A 14,610-nucleotide genomic window follows, 5' to 3' on the forward strand; every position below is an offset into this window, starting at 1 on the left:
TACGCACGCACGCACGCAACATGGCATCATGACTTTGCTATACATACGTGCCGCTTTCCTAAAGCCAAATGGCGTGTTATCTGTACGCATTTTGAGATATCCACGTCTATGTCTACGCTGTATACAGCGGATGTAAACGTACACACCATGTGGCGTGTTATCACGAGAACGTGCCGTACTATCGCGAGAACAACGTCACACACGTGTGTAAAAAAAAAAATTTAAAAAAATAAAAGTTGGGTTTAGGAAAAGAACATTGCGAAAGGCTTTAGTAACACAAAAAAACGACAAAAATAACGACAAAAACACGACAGTGACCAATGTCACACGCTTAGGTAAACAATAAACTGTTGGGTTTAGGAAAGAAACATTAGAAGGCTTTAAAAACAAAACAAAAAGAAAAAAACGGTTGAATAAACACGCTAAAAAGCAATTATGCGTCTTGATAACACGCCAAAACGGCAAACGAATTGGCGTGTCATACAACGCCACTTTATGAGATCAGTCTGATATTCGCACACGCCCAAATACACACACGTACACACAGGACCTATACGCATGCATTTTGTATGGAGAGACTTTCGCTACCAATCCCCACTCCGTACTTGCTCCCTGTGGGTCCATGGACTGGGCTGCTGCTGCCCCGCCACTTTGAGCTGTAGTTCAATGTAAAATATGCTGTGACAAAGAAAATCGTTAATCATTTCATGCAAAATAGGGACCGCAAAAAACAGGCTTATGACAGAGTGTGGCCTTGGCCCTGCTTTCTACAATGCAGGCTGTCAATAGTTGTATAAAGACTAAGTGAGTAAGAACATAAGAGATCTTAGTGAAAATGACTGATCAAAGACTGGAGGTAGGTTAATTGGAGCGTACATCAAAGACGCTGGATTCTCAGGAGAGAAGCTCCACGTTACCACGTTTGACACACGGGGGTTCTCCAAGCATATCACAAACTAACCTTATCTCGGATGCATTACACTTGACCCACACACACACACACACACACACACACACACACACCCAGGATGAACTCCAGCATCCTGCAGAGGAAAAGGCTTTTTCATAAAAGCGTTACTGTTTATCTCAGCGGAAAAGCAATATATCATACTGTGCTCGTTCTCTCTCGACCTGATTTGATGGAATTCCAAGAATGTCACCAGCATTGCGTTGACATTACAGACAGACATAGTGGCTGACTTTTGCACTCATACAGTACAATACACCGATTTTCATTTTTTTTATAAACAAAAATACTCTTTCTGCATCAGTGGTCAATCTAATGAAAACAAGGTACATCGGTACATCTTCTCCCCACATGGTTGCCACAAGACTTTATGTAAACTCCATTAAAACTGCAGAAAAAAAATGTAATTAGTGTTAGGCATCACTAAGCATCAGCTCAGCAGTAATTCACTCCTTTTCTCTTTTTTTATTTTTAAATTTTTTTTATTTATTTTTTTATTTCCCTCCTTCCCTCCCAACAATTCACAATAGTCATGGATGAAATTTCCCAAGGATCGAGGAAATGCTTACCGAGGATTACACAGGAAGCACACAGCTACTTGCACTCTAGCATTAACTGAGGCTTAGGTTTCAATATAGTATGCATATAAACTCCTCCCTGGTGTTTTGAAGACCAGCATTAGAGAAATAATATATGCACCCCCTTATGCTTCTGCCATTTATTATATTGTAGCTCTCTCCGTGCTTATGAACTATTTCATTAATGTATATAACATTTGGCCGACAGTCATCAATATAAAATGCCTGCATTAATCTTGCTGTCTCTCACATTGACTGATTGCCTTGTCTTCTATACACTAAGTGAATTAATTACGGTCTCATGTCCGCTTAAGCACCTGCAAGGAGAAAAGGACTTAAGAAAACTGATAAAGATGCGTTGTACAGTCCATTAGAGACAAATCGGTTCACATAATTTAAATTCTATGATTAATATGCATGTTGATGAACACAGAAATATTAAAGAATATGAGAATTAATTTTAGGACCTCAGATGTGCACTGCATAAATACCAACTACTGATGATCAAACGTTGAGGTGGCAGGACCAAGCTGGTGTAGGTTTTTTGGCTTATGCGTTCATGCCTCCCTGCACTCTTTGAAATTCATGACAGTGTTAAGGCCCCAGGATTTAATTAAACCAATTCAGGCGCGGTGGCAAAGTGGATTGGTTAATGCAGCGCTGTGGAACAAGGAAAGGCAAACTGGGAGGTCATAGCAGCGGGGAAACCTGTGCTGCTGAAGCACTGATAAAAGCGTAGTTGATGGAGTTGTGGCACAATGAGAAGATGAGAGGAAACGGCACTGAATATTGCCATGGAAGATAAATTGCTAAGGAACGATGTTTGCATATGAATGTATCCTCAATATTTACTGCAAATCACTGTCATTACTACATGTCTTCACATAACAGTAAGAATCCATCTGCTTATGTCTCTCTCAATGGTGCTGAATGTTTAAATAAAAGGTGTTTCCTGATACCTGCACAGTATTTGCACTTAATCAAGTGTCCGCTTGTGTGATGTATTTCCACCAATTGCTCGCCATGCTCAAGTATCCATTAAGACGGAGTGTTATTTTCACAGCACACAGGGGCTAACTTGGTTAATGAGGTCATCTAGTCCCTCACACAAATGCATGGCTTTCAATAGCTCAAGCTTAGACGATGAATCTATTGAAGTATTTAAAAAAACAAGACTAAACTAACAGCCCTAATTTGACCTCCTAAGCCCCGCCCCCTTCATTACTGTTTCTATGCTTGTCAAGCTTTCCTTTCTCACACATAAAATATCCAGTTTACAATGATAACGTTGGCAGATTTACCATTTGAGATGTTTAGTAATTTATGAAACCACTATTCAGACAGACAAAAGCAGCCTTCTCAATTCTAGTCCGGCACAGTCAAATTTACCAGATGAAAACTTTACAAAAGCTATCCTACTAATTAAAAGAACATTAGCTTTGTATGTTGGTTAAAAACCCTGTCTCCGGCTGACTCTTTGAAATTCAAATTTTGTAAAATGAGTCTTAAAGATACACTCGAAAGCTAAATACTGGTGCTGTCAAGCGATTAAAAAATGTAATCAAGTTAATCACAGTCATGGGCTGTGATTCATCACGATGAATCACAAATTTAAAATACTACGATTTACTCAAACGTGCAGTGTTGAAATAAATATTACTCGTAAACGTGCAGTGTTGAAATAAATAAATGCATGACAAACTAGTTTAAAGAAACAGATTCTTCAGTTTTATTATTTCAACCATTAACATTTATTAAACAAGTGTTCAATAGCAATCTTAATTTGTTGTTGTTTTTTGCATAGTAACCTCAACTCAAATGAATGCAACAATAAGTAGGCCTAGTTTAGAAATAAAATGCCATAAGGTACGTGAAGAGACAGAGGGAACAGTCTCTACATTTTTGGTTAAAGATAATTACTTCAAAGAGTGTGCATCTGTGCAACATGCCTCTTGTCAACCAATCATACAGTCTAGTCTCCTTTTAACCAGTTGCTCAAGCAGATGTAGCCAAGTACCTTTTTGCAATATGGGCCAGCTTACCATATGCACCTGCTTGTGACGACCATGTCCAGTGGTCTCCAGTAAATGCAATAAAAGTCCCTTTTGCCAACTGCCTCACTTTCGTAGCTTTTTCAGCGTCCTACAGTTCATTTATTCTCATAACAATAGTACCCCCTGGAAGGAAGCTTGTATGATGGGTCTCCTGCGGCGATCTGAATGATATCTTAAAGCCCCCGGTCCTGAACTATGTAGATGGGCCTGCAGTCTGTAGCGACCCATATAGTGATTGCACTAGTTAGCTTTGATGTTGTCGTTTTGTTGACAAACTAGCGCCGGCTGCACTCCACCAGTGACGTTTGACGAGCACGGCTTGTTGACCCTGTCACACGACGTGTAGTCTTTATCCAAGACGTTCCACTTCCGGGATTGCTCCGTTGTCACCGGAAATTTCGCCTGACACTCTCTTCGGCAGGATTTTTTTTTTCTCCGGTGGATTTATGAGGACTATGGTTGCCTGCTCCTCAGATCTCTGCAGGGTAAATCCAGACAGCTAGCTAGACTATCTGTTCAATCTGAGTTTTCTGTTGCACAGTGGTTGGTTTAAAGAAATGCCAATAAACCAGAGCACGTTTTTCTCCCATTCCGAAATGCTGTATGGACTAGCCAGACCCTCCTCCGCAGCGCTATGGAGGAAGGTCTGACAAAGCGAGACTACACAAAGAGTAACCATCCACGCTACAATAACGGGAATATGTTGGGGTCAAACTTGATAAAATGCTTACTTTGCGTTAAAAAAATAACGCATACATTGTTTTTTTAGATTAATTGCATGTGTTAGCGCTTACATGATATTTTTAACCTAACCTATAACACCACAAATGACTCGTTAACAAAGTGCTTCACTACACTAGCTCTTGTGTCTTTGGTTTTGGAAAAGGTAGAGAGAAAAAAAGCACCACCATCCACACTCTGTACAATGTATTTCTATTTCTAAAACCCCATGCACACCGCTTCCATATGTGGAGAAATCCAAAACTTGACAGGCCTGCTGTGCCTAGTTGCTGGTAGCTACACTTTGGCAATCGCTGTGGGGTTGAGAAAACGGTCAATTGCCAACCCTGATGTGGATGAGTTATGAACTGAACTTATGTGACAATGCCAGCAGCCACATCTGTAAAATAACGCTGAGATGATGGAAAAAGCTTCAGTTGTGTCTGCTTTTTTTTTTAAGGATTACATGAATTTTGAAGCTCATAAGAAATCTGACAGAGATAAGTATTGCAATTATACTTTTAGAAAACTAACCACTGCCCAGAAGCCAGGCCAACAGTGCTGCATCATGAAAGTGAAGTCGGGGAATAGTCTGTTAACGCTGAAACACTTCTGCTGCCTGATATTCCGTGGTATCACCCATCAGCAGCCAATCGTGCCACGTCGGTGTTTACTGCCTTTACCGTTAACTGTAACAGGCACTACAAGCACTATAGCCGTGAACTAGTTTATATCAGCTGCTGCACAGAAGAACACTGATGCAATTTACAGTAATTGCCAGTGACATGATCTGACACAAAGTATAGCTCCAAACCATTAAGCAGATGTTTCACTGGAGAACACTTTGGTCCTTTGAGCTCTGCATTCCTCACTTACCCAAGATACCTGCCAGGTTTGTTTGATGATGGAAGATGATGGCAGGGAGCACATGGGTGATTAGAGAAGGTACAGACAGTGCACCAAGGAATGTTTTTGGGTTATAATCAAAGTCTTTAAAAACCTGTAACTGTCCCTATAGGCATGCAGCCGTACATGCAATAGCTTTCACATGACATTGTCTACAAAATACATTTCTCTTCCCTGCCCAGAAAGTTGCAACTGATGCAAAGTCAAAGTAGAGGCATGCATAAATAACTTTGCAATTTGTAAAGCAGTTCTTCCCCCTATTGAGCAATTTTTCAATTGTCCAGTTTGATGTACGTACATGTGAGGCGTATTGATTTTTGCGAGTTGGTCTCGAAGGCGATGGAAAGTATCCTCTGCAACCTTGGCTTGTAATTTCATTAAACAGCACACGGTTATAGCCTTTCCCATAGCAGATGAGAGGTGTTGTTGAGTGTACAATTTGGAATCTTCAAAATCAAATTCTGTTGCCTCGATTCCCACAAAGACCTGGACTTTCTAGATTCCATGAAGGTGCGCAGCACTGTGGTGGCATGCTGCATTCGTCAAAACAACGCCATTAGTCATAAGATGCCTGGGTGAATAATGCTCACGGGCCTGATCTGACTCAACCAGTTTGGCCCCCCGAAGACGAATGACAGAGGGAAAACGTGACTGTTTTCTTTTTAAGTGCATCTGTTGTAGCCATTTTGAGATTTGAGTTATTTTACATTGGCTGCTTTGCTTTTAATATATAGATATATAGCTATTTTGGTATTTAAATTTATACGTTGCATAACGTTTTATTGACATTATGTTAATATATACAGGAATGTTTTGGCCTCAAGTTCAAAATTGCAATAACTGCAATGTTTGTTTTTCATATTCATTTTATTCAAACTTTACTGAGAATCCTGTTATGTTGTAAATCTGGTGGCAGCATGGGTTTCCAGTGTCACATGTCAGTTGAGAGTGCACCAAGTCCATTTTTCCACTGCAGCTGCTGCCCAAGAGAGACTGATGGGAGTTAGATATGCAGAGGCAATAGGCGGTGGTCTCATTGCTGACTGATCCTTATCCTTCCTTCAAAGCCTGGGCTTGAGTTCTCTGCCTCAGCTCATATCTCCCACTGGTAACAGCTGTTTTATCGCGGGTCTTGGATTCAACTACTTTTCCAATAGCCACCCGCTCTGCATGAACAGCGAAAAAGGTCACATATTTTATCTGCTGCAGGTGGACAAGTGATGAGAAACAAATTTATGTGAAAAAAGTGGGGGAGAAAGTATAGGATACCAGTGAAAATACTTTATTTCAGATTTCATTAAATTTTTTCTACCTACTATTGCACATACAGATTGTTCTGGATGTAAATAGTTGATGCTTACATTTGACCTTTTAGATGCGAGAATGAAGTGGAGGTTTTAAAGGTGAGGTTTTATAGTTTGTAGTTATAAAATCTGATTAGCATCTGACCTGAGTGCTCACAGGAGCGCTGGTTCCTTTCCCGGCTCCTCTTTACAGCATGTCGAAATATTCTTGATTGCATAGTGTAACTACAGAGTATAGATGGAGCTCCTCGCTATCATAGGCCAAATGTTCTGCAATGTAAGGATATTGTAGTCTAGTCCAGTGGTACCCAAACTTTTTGATGTCTAGGACCCCTAAACTGACCCAAATTTGACCACAGGACCACCATCTGATAAGATTTTGTCCCAGCATCCCCCCTTGCTTTTAGATGTTTTATTTCAGAACGTTTATGAAACCTATGACCAAAATAGTCGTACATTCTGTCATTGTTTCTTACGAATGGAATCATAATGAAAATAATTATTTTATTTTTCATCCTTTGTGAAACTTCCTAGTCCTCTAAAGCTTTACAGGACTATATGGGCCCTTCTGGCAGACCTGAAGAGCAGTTATTATTAATATGTAAATGTGCCTATAGTTACATGACTTGTTTTGTATTTTGAGATGTTCGAGTTGTGATGATGCCATAATGAAACATTACGTCAGTAACTATGATAATGCAGTGTGTTCTTATTTCCTCATTTTACTAGTTGGACTTTTGGTTACTGAGATGCCAAGATCTGATAATATATATATATATATATATATATATATATTTCAAAGACTTATAACGTGTTCATTTGTATTCCCTTACTTGTTAAATGAACTATTTTTGGTTACTCAAACTTAATGTAACTGAGCTCAGCCAGACACCACCGACGCAGCAAATTAAGAAACCCCTTGATTTGCGTTGTGTTGTATTGGGTGGAGGAATGATGGACAGGAGACCTGCGTCTGTTTCTGAGTAGAAATAGTCTCTTAGTAACTTACAGCTCTGAGACTAGATTTCCTGCTACATCAGACTGTTGGCAGAATTGGCACGCATCTATTTTTCTGTTATGTTTTTCTGTTTTTGAATTGGCCTTTCAGTATATTACTTACTCGTGACTCACTCACGTGTTAATTGGTTCTCCATGAGTGTACGCACCTGTCATTGTTTGCTTTTATCTCTCTCCATCTCTGTGTCAAAGTTTTTTTATTATTTCAACTGTTTAGACTCTTGGAAAACTTGCAGCGAGTGGTACAGATACTGAAATGGTTTTATTTATTTTTTTAAAAGACAAGCTGTTGCTAAGGAGGATTTGGTTACTTCTTTTTTTTAACTACTCATTAGCTCTGTCACTTGTCTGTTTGTTGTTAAAGGGTTGTCTCATCTGTCTTTCCACTTATCATAAGATGCTTAACAGATGACAGTAAAGAAAGAAAAGTAAACATTTCATTCTTTAGCTGCAAATTAAGACGTGAAAAATGATTTCCCATTTAATAACCTCAACACATGCTTTACCAAATGATGTAGTTTATTATTACATGTCATGTATATTAAATACATTAAAGTTAACATCTCAGTACATTTTTTTTTATTCAAATGCATAACTACCTGATTCAACTCATCTTGGAAACAGAATGGTTTGAATAACATCATTTACAAATCATACCATCTTTTTGATGCAACTTTGCTGACGTTACTCACTTCAAAGAAAATCTAACATCTGGCAGTTATGTGCCCGCTGTCAACAAGTCAATGAAACAAAATGAGTGATCGGGCTTAGTATGTCTTGTAATCTTTTTTTCAAATACATTCGTAAAAAATGTTTTATCACACCTTATCATACCAGAACTAACCAGTAAATGTACTCTATTTTTCACTCTCTTCCCCTTTCTGTACACTGTACACTCTGCAGCATATGGAAGACGCAGGAGAGCCCCATTTTTAAGGTGGAATGCCAGTCGATGTGAGCAGATCCATCAGTGTTTGTCTCCCACTGAGATACTGAGATGATGGATGGGTCTAATGGATTGATTTAAGCCTTGGCTCCCCTTACTGACTGACTGAATAACCGAGTGAATGCTAAAGCAAATAACTTGAGCTGGTGGGGGATGCATTTATACTGTGCACTTCCTCCGCAGTCAAGTTCATCCATCACCCCGGCTGATGGTTATGTTAGGCTCTCTCAAGGTTATTGTATATGCTGTATTATTTCTTAATAACAAAGGGATTTGACACCAATATTACCAGATCACTTTGCTCATGTTTACTTCATTATTAAAAATAATTTTTCACTGAGCTCTTGTTACAGTGACTGATTAGGAAGCCATACATGAAGAATGTATTGTTTTATAGAAGCAAATAAGTTGTGTTGGTGGCTGTAAGGGATTGACAGATTAATACCACAATAACCCATACTTCAACATATATATACCTGTTAGAAAAGTATTATCCACAGACATTATTTCAGCGTAGTTGGAAAAGTTTGTCCATATATAGCTTCAGTGGTAGAACTTGGTAATAACAAGGTAATAAGGGGGTAAACAAAGAGGTAATATTGGGGTAAGTCCATGCTAATTACAAAGGTAATAACCTGGTTATTTCTTGGTAATATTCTGATTTTTATTTTGTTTATTTTTTATTCTTGATAGCAGGGCATGCACATGAGTATTACTGGAAAGAACATCTCAATGGGACAAAATGTTAGCAATAGCATTATAAAAACATAGGCTATCCTCGCAATAATCCAGTTATAACTAGATAGGCCAAAAAAAAAAACTACACCTTTTTATTACCTTGTCATTTTCAAGCAGTAATGTAGCTCATTTTGGAAATGGCAGAAAGTGGCAATATTTGGGGGTGGGAAGCCAGTGAGGGATTACACCTTTGTTGCAGCACTAGCAACTCCTACTGAGCTGGGAATTTGTTTTCGGAAAGCTCAGAAATATCCGACTTCCCACTTAATAATATAGGAAGTGCTTCAAGACTTAACAAACATGCATGCCTCTTGACGGCCACAGTCCATCAGTCAAGGTTATTAAACCCTCATTGAATGGATATAGTGTTATATTGTAAACGCACAGTGTTTTGACGTGAGCAATCACAAGTCCTAAACATGGGAATCTTTCATCATCTCAACACTGCAGTTGGAACTGACCATTCAGATCGAGCAGATTGCTTTGCTTTTGCATGCAAAGTATGTATTTTGGTTTCTCATGCAATCTTTAAATCTAATCAGCCTTTTGCCAAGAGTTACCTAAATAATACAGCAAGAGTTCCAGTCCAATATAATGTTAGAAATGGTAACTGTGTTTTATGGTGAATCATTCATTTTATTGTTAAATGTATTCTGTAGTTAGTTTGCTAATATGATTTGTTTATTAATATATGAGCACTTCTGTGACAGAGGGCAGCAAAGTAGCACTTAATGATGAATGTTCTTTATGTGATCCTGCCAAGGATATTGTGTTTTTGGTTCGTCTTGTTCATGGTGCAGATGCACAAATTACTTTTCACTTTCGTTAACATTGTGAGATAGCCTTGGTGAAGGTCTGCGTTCTCTGTGGGCCCTTCTACTCCTACTATGTTTCTGTTCAAGGACTCTAGCTGTGGAATTTTCCATTTAAAATTTGCTGTGAATGTCTACAATCACCCGTCGACTTCTTATTTCTTTCTATTAAAGGCGAAACGGCACGGTGAAATCAGAAACCATATGACGCCTGTGTCGTTCCGCTGTTAATTTGTGGGTCTGCCGCTTTAAACTTTAATGAAGCTTTCACACGTGAAGCCTTTTGTTTGGCATTTTTCCAGTCGGCTGAGGAAATGTGGCATCATTGTCTTTGTATAACCAGCTACAGTCAAAAAAAATAAGACGTCTGAGTGAGCCACAAGCCTCTATGAATAAAATATACAGGTGCTCCGCTGGAAGAAATGTATGTTGATTACATTAGAAAAATTTGGATAATTCAGGGGAAATAAAAGAACTAGAACTATCACAGCAGCTTATGCCAGGCAAAAAAGACAAGAGCCTCTTTAATATAATTCGGTTAACGTCTAAATTCTTTTTTATTTTTTCTACAAGGACACACAGAAGACTCCTGAGCAGCTCATTATTATTGCAGAGGAGGTGAGTGAATCATTTTTGATTCAGTGTTTTCTGTACAATGAGCCCTGCTTCCTCATGGCCACTGGGGGTCAGATAGGCTAACTGTCACAAGGAAAATCATATGAGCAAACAAACAAGCGAGTAAGCCCTAGATCCATGAGGTGTGCAGCATACAAACTGCAGCTATTTTCTATAAAATGTAGCTCCATTAACGCTGAACGAGAATTACCTGAGGACCTCACGTGATTTAACCACACATCTGTTCTGTGTGGTGCATTCTGTTCTGTGTGGACCATGTATCTGGATAGAATAGAAATATAACAATGAGCATCTTGAATTTGGGCCCAAAATGCCATCAAGCTTTTTATCAGTAATTCTGATAGCAGCCTTAATATTTCTCATTTAAAGAGCCACTATTATACTCCTTCTCTGCGTCATATTCATACTCTTAGTTCTATTAGAATAAAATTAGTTGACATACTTTGATGTTCAAAAAACTATGTTTCTCATACTGCTCATTCGGCAATGCAGCTCCTCTGCAGTTTGAGCTCTTGGCCAGCCTTCCTGAAAAGCCCAGTCTGCTCTGATTGGTCGGCTGGCCCACTCTGTTGTGATTGGTCAACCAAATTCAAACAAGCCACTGTGCGGGCTGTGCTTGTTCAAGCAGCATGGGCAGCACATATGAACAACTGGGTTGGCTTTGTTAATCAGTGACATCACTAATTGAGGAATTTCAAACAGGAATGTGGAGGAAGCGTTTTTTAGGCAGTTGAGAAAAAGCGCACTCTGTGGGGGAGAGAGCTCCATTTGTTGTTTTGTACTTTATACATCAATTACATACACAAAAAAAACGATGAAGCACTAAAAGACGGGGAAAATTCAAAAAAGCATAATAGGGGCTCTTTAAATACCTCCCAACACTTCATATCTCAAGTCGTTACATTCATCTCTCCAGGGATCCAACAAGGGAAGAAGCTTCCTGTTAACTGGAGTTTTTGGCAAGATCAGCTTATCTTTTGTTTTACACTGACACCTGTGTTTTACTCCTTTTATGTTTTCACGCGGTGCTTTGCCCTTGTTTAATGGAGAGAGGCTGACTGATTGGGGAGGACAGATGACTATTCAAGTTTGGGCTGGAGCCAATCCCAAGCCCTCCTCTGGTTTTCCCCGCTCAAGGTTGACGGTGGAAGGAGGGTAAAGGGTGTCATTCCGTCTCCCAGAGGTACAAATAAAAGTGGCAGACAAGCAAAACACCTAAGCTGTCACGCACTGATTTAAGACCTTGCAATGTACTTGCCTTACTTTTTCACAACTTTTATTCAAAAGGAATTGTTACATATCATTCAGTGCGTTTACATGCACACGAATATTCCACTATTATTCCGAATATGAAAATATTCTGAATTTGATACAGGTCATGTAAACCGCATATTCCAGTTGGATATTCAGAATAATGCCTTTTTTCAGAATATATAATTTTCCGATTAAGACATTTGGGATATTCCGGTATTATCAGTAGTATACAGCGCATTTGGAATATGCGTCTAAATCTGGGTTTTCGCCGCAGGTTTATGGTCAGCTCTGTGCGTTGTTATGGTTTCTGTACAAAACCAACCAGCCAACAGTATGCACGGCTGCAAACCCAATAAGGAGAAACACGAATACTTTTAAACCTTATCAAAGACTTGGATATCAACAGGTTTTCGGACATCCGAACACATCCCTACGCCGACCTTTTCAAGAAGCTGGTTGAAGGAATGAAAGAGGGACGCTGTGTTCGCACGGTCCAACTAGTCCGCCAACGCTGGTAAAAAATCCTGTTTTGCACGGCTACATGTAAATGGGAATATTAGTTGAATATTCACTTTCATTAACCATGTAAACAGCTTAGTCGGAATATCGTCTTTTTCAGAATTAGGGCAAAAACTGGAATATTATGTGCATGTAAACGTAGTCAGTCATGTGTAGGCCTTGTTGTACCCTTTAAATGGTAACCTACGTGGCAAGATCTCTTATGATCTGGGCTGGTGATGGCGCAGTGGATCTGACACGTGCCTTTGGTGGAGGAGATCCGGGTTTGATTCCCACGGCGATACATCAACCAATGTGTCCCTGAGCGAGACACTTAACCTCTAGTTGCTCCAGAGGCGTGCAACCTCTGACATATATAGCAATTATAAGTTGCTTTGGATAAAAGTAAATGTAATGTAATGATGTGTCTCTTGAGCATCAGAAGCAAAGAAGAAGGAGCAGGGATACTTACTTCCATCATAACTATTGCAGCACACAAAACATGAGTCATACACAATCCAAGTTCAAGAGGGAGTTAGATATTTCTTTGATCATATAGAAATAAATGCAGCAATTAATATCTCTTATAACAAAGACAGGTTTTTTTTCTTTGTATATTTACTGTCAACATTCTTAAATATTACATTTCAAGACACAGAAAGTTCTCACTTGCCTCACATAATATTCCACTCATCTCCTCAAACAACTTATTGGGTTTAGTTTTGAAACGAGAGGAAATTGAGAGAAGCGTGGTTAAGAAGGAAAAACAGATAATTGGTCTCAGAGGATGTGATGCATCATCTGAACTTTGTTCTGAGATATTTTTATGCTGTTTTAAGATGTACACTGCCAGTAGCACAGTTGGCAGTGAGCCTAGTTTGACATTTCTGGATTTTTTGTTTTTTCCTACACACTGTTAACTTTTATAAGAATTAGACTAACAAACTTACAACTACCCAAATATGTCAAGATTAATACTTGATAAAAAGTATAATATTTAGTAGATGTATAGTCCTTCCTTCCAGAAATGAAGCAAAACAAGCTGTGGTTCTTGGTACCACTCCCTTCTCTCAGTGTCTGTGCCACGTATACACGTTCATTCATGCACTGCATGTTAAGAGCTTAATTCTTGATATTATGAACATTCAAAAAGTTTCATTAGTATGGTTTATTTGAGAACAGGGAGTTCAGGACTAAAGACTTTTAATTTGACTTTCCTACCCATTGTATATGCTTCAAGCAAGGAAACACAAGTGCAAAAAATCCTTTAAGGCGGTTTATATCTGTCAGTTATTGCATTTTGTCATTGACCTGCATTATTAACTACACATCTTTGGGCATTTTTACACTTGCACTTTTATATAAAGAATTTATGAATGTCATAAGACATACTAAAGACGATGAAATATACCATGGAATATGCTTTGATTTGACACATGATGGATGTGTTCATTCTTATTCTGGAATTAGCTTCTTATATATTTTTCTTCTTCTGGTTCCTGAGAATATAGCACACTCGACAGAGAAAATCTGGTTGAGAATCCTAGCCCTATTGCAAAACCACTGATTGGCAGTTGCTCTAACCTCTAGGGCAACATTGCACCAATCACTGAAGACAGTTTGTCTTCACCTTTGCATGAATGTCAGAAGCTTCAGGGCGAGATTACTGGAGAGGCTTTGGGGGAACCCAGTTAGTCAATTTTGACATTTGATTACCATAAAACACAAGGAGTGGTGTATCTCTGCAGACTGACTTGAGTGGGATTGTTTCCAATTGCATTCTGGTGTAGCATGTTGTGCACAGATGGTATGTTTTTTTCTCTGGTCATGGTGGTGTGATCTCTTAGCTGGGTGAAAAGGCCTTAATCACAACATATGTGCACATTTTCATTTTTGATCTTTTTCTTTTGGAAGCAAAACAAAAACGTACAATGACAGTGTATACTGGGTAAAAAAAAGGTACCAACACTGGTTCACTTCTATAAAATATGTATAAGTAGATGTTAGCATGTCAGGGCCATGTTAGAAGGGGAATACATCCAAAACCAAATGCCACATTTTCCTGTTGCTCAAATATTACATCTCCAAACATGAAATACATTTATTTAAAGCATCCCATCTACTAAGTGTCTAAAAAGGTTGCCTCATCTATGATCTAGTTTGGCTAAACGGATGTACAT

This window comes from Perca fluviatilis, chromosome 17, assembly GCF_010015445.1.
Source record: "Perca fluviatilis chromosome 17, GENO_Pfluv_1.0, whole genome shotgun sequence".
Taxonomy (NCBI): Eukaryota; Metazoa; Chordata; class Actinopteri; order Perciformes; family Percidae; genus Perca; species Perca fluviatilis.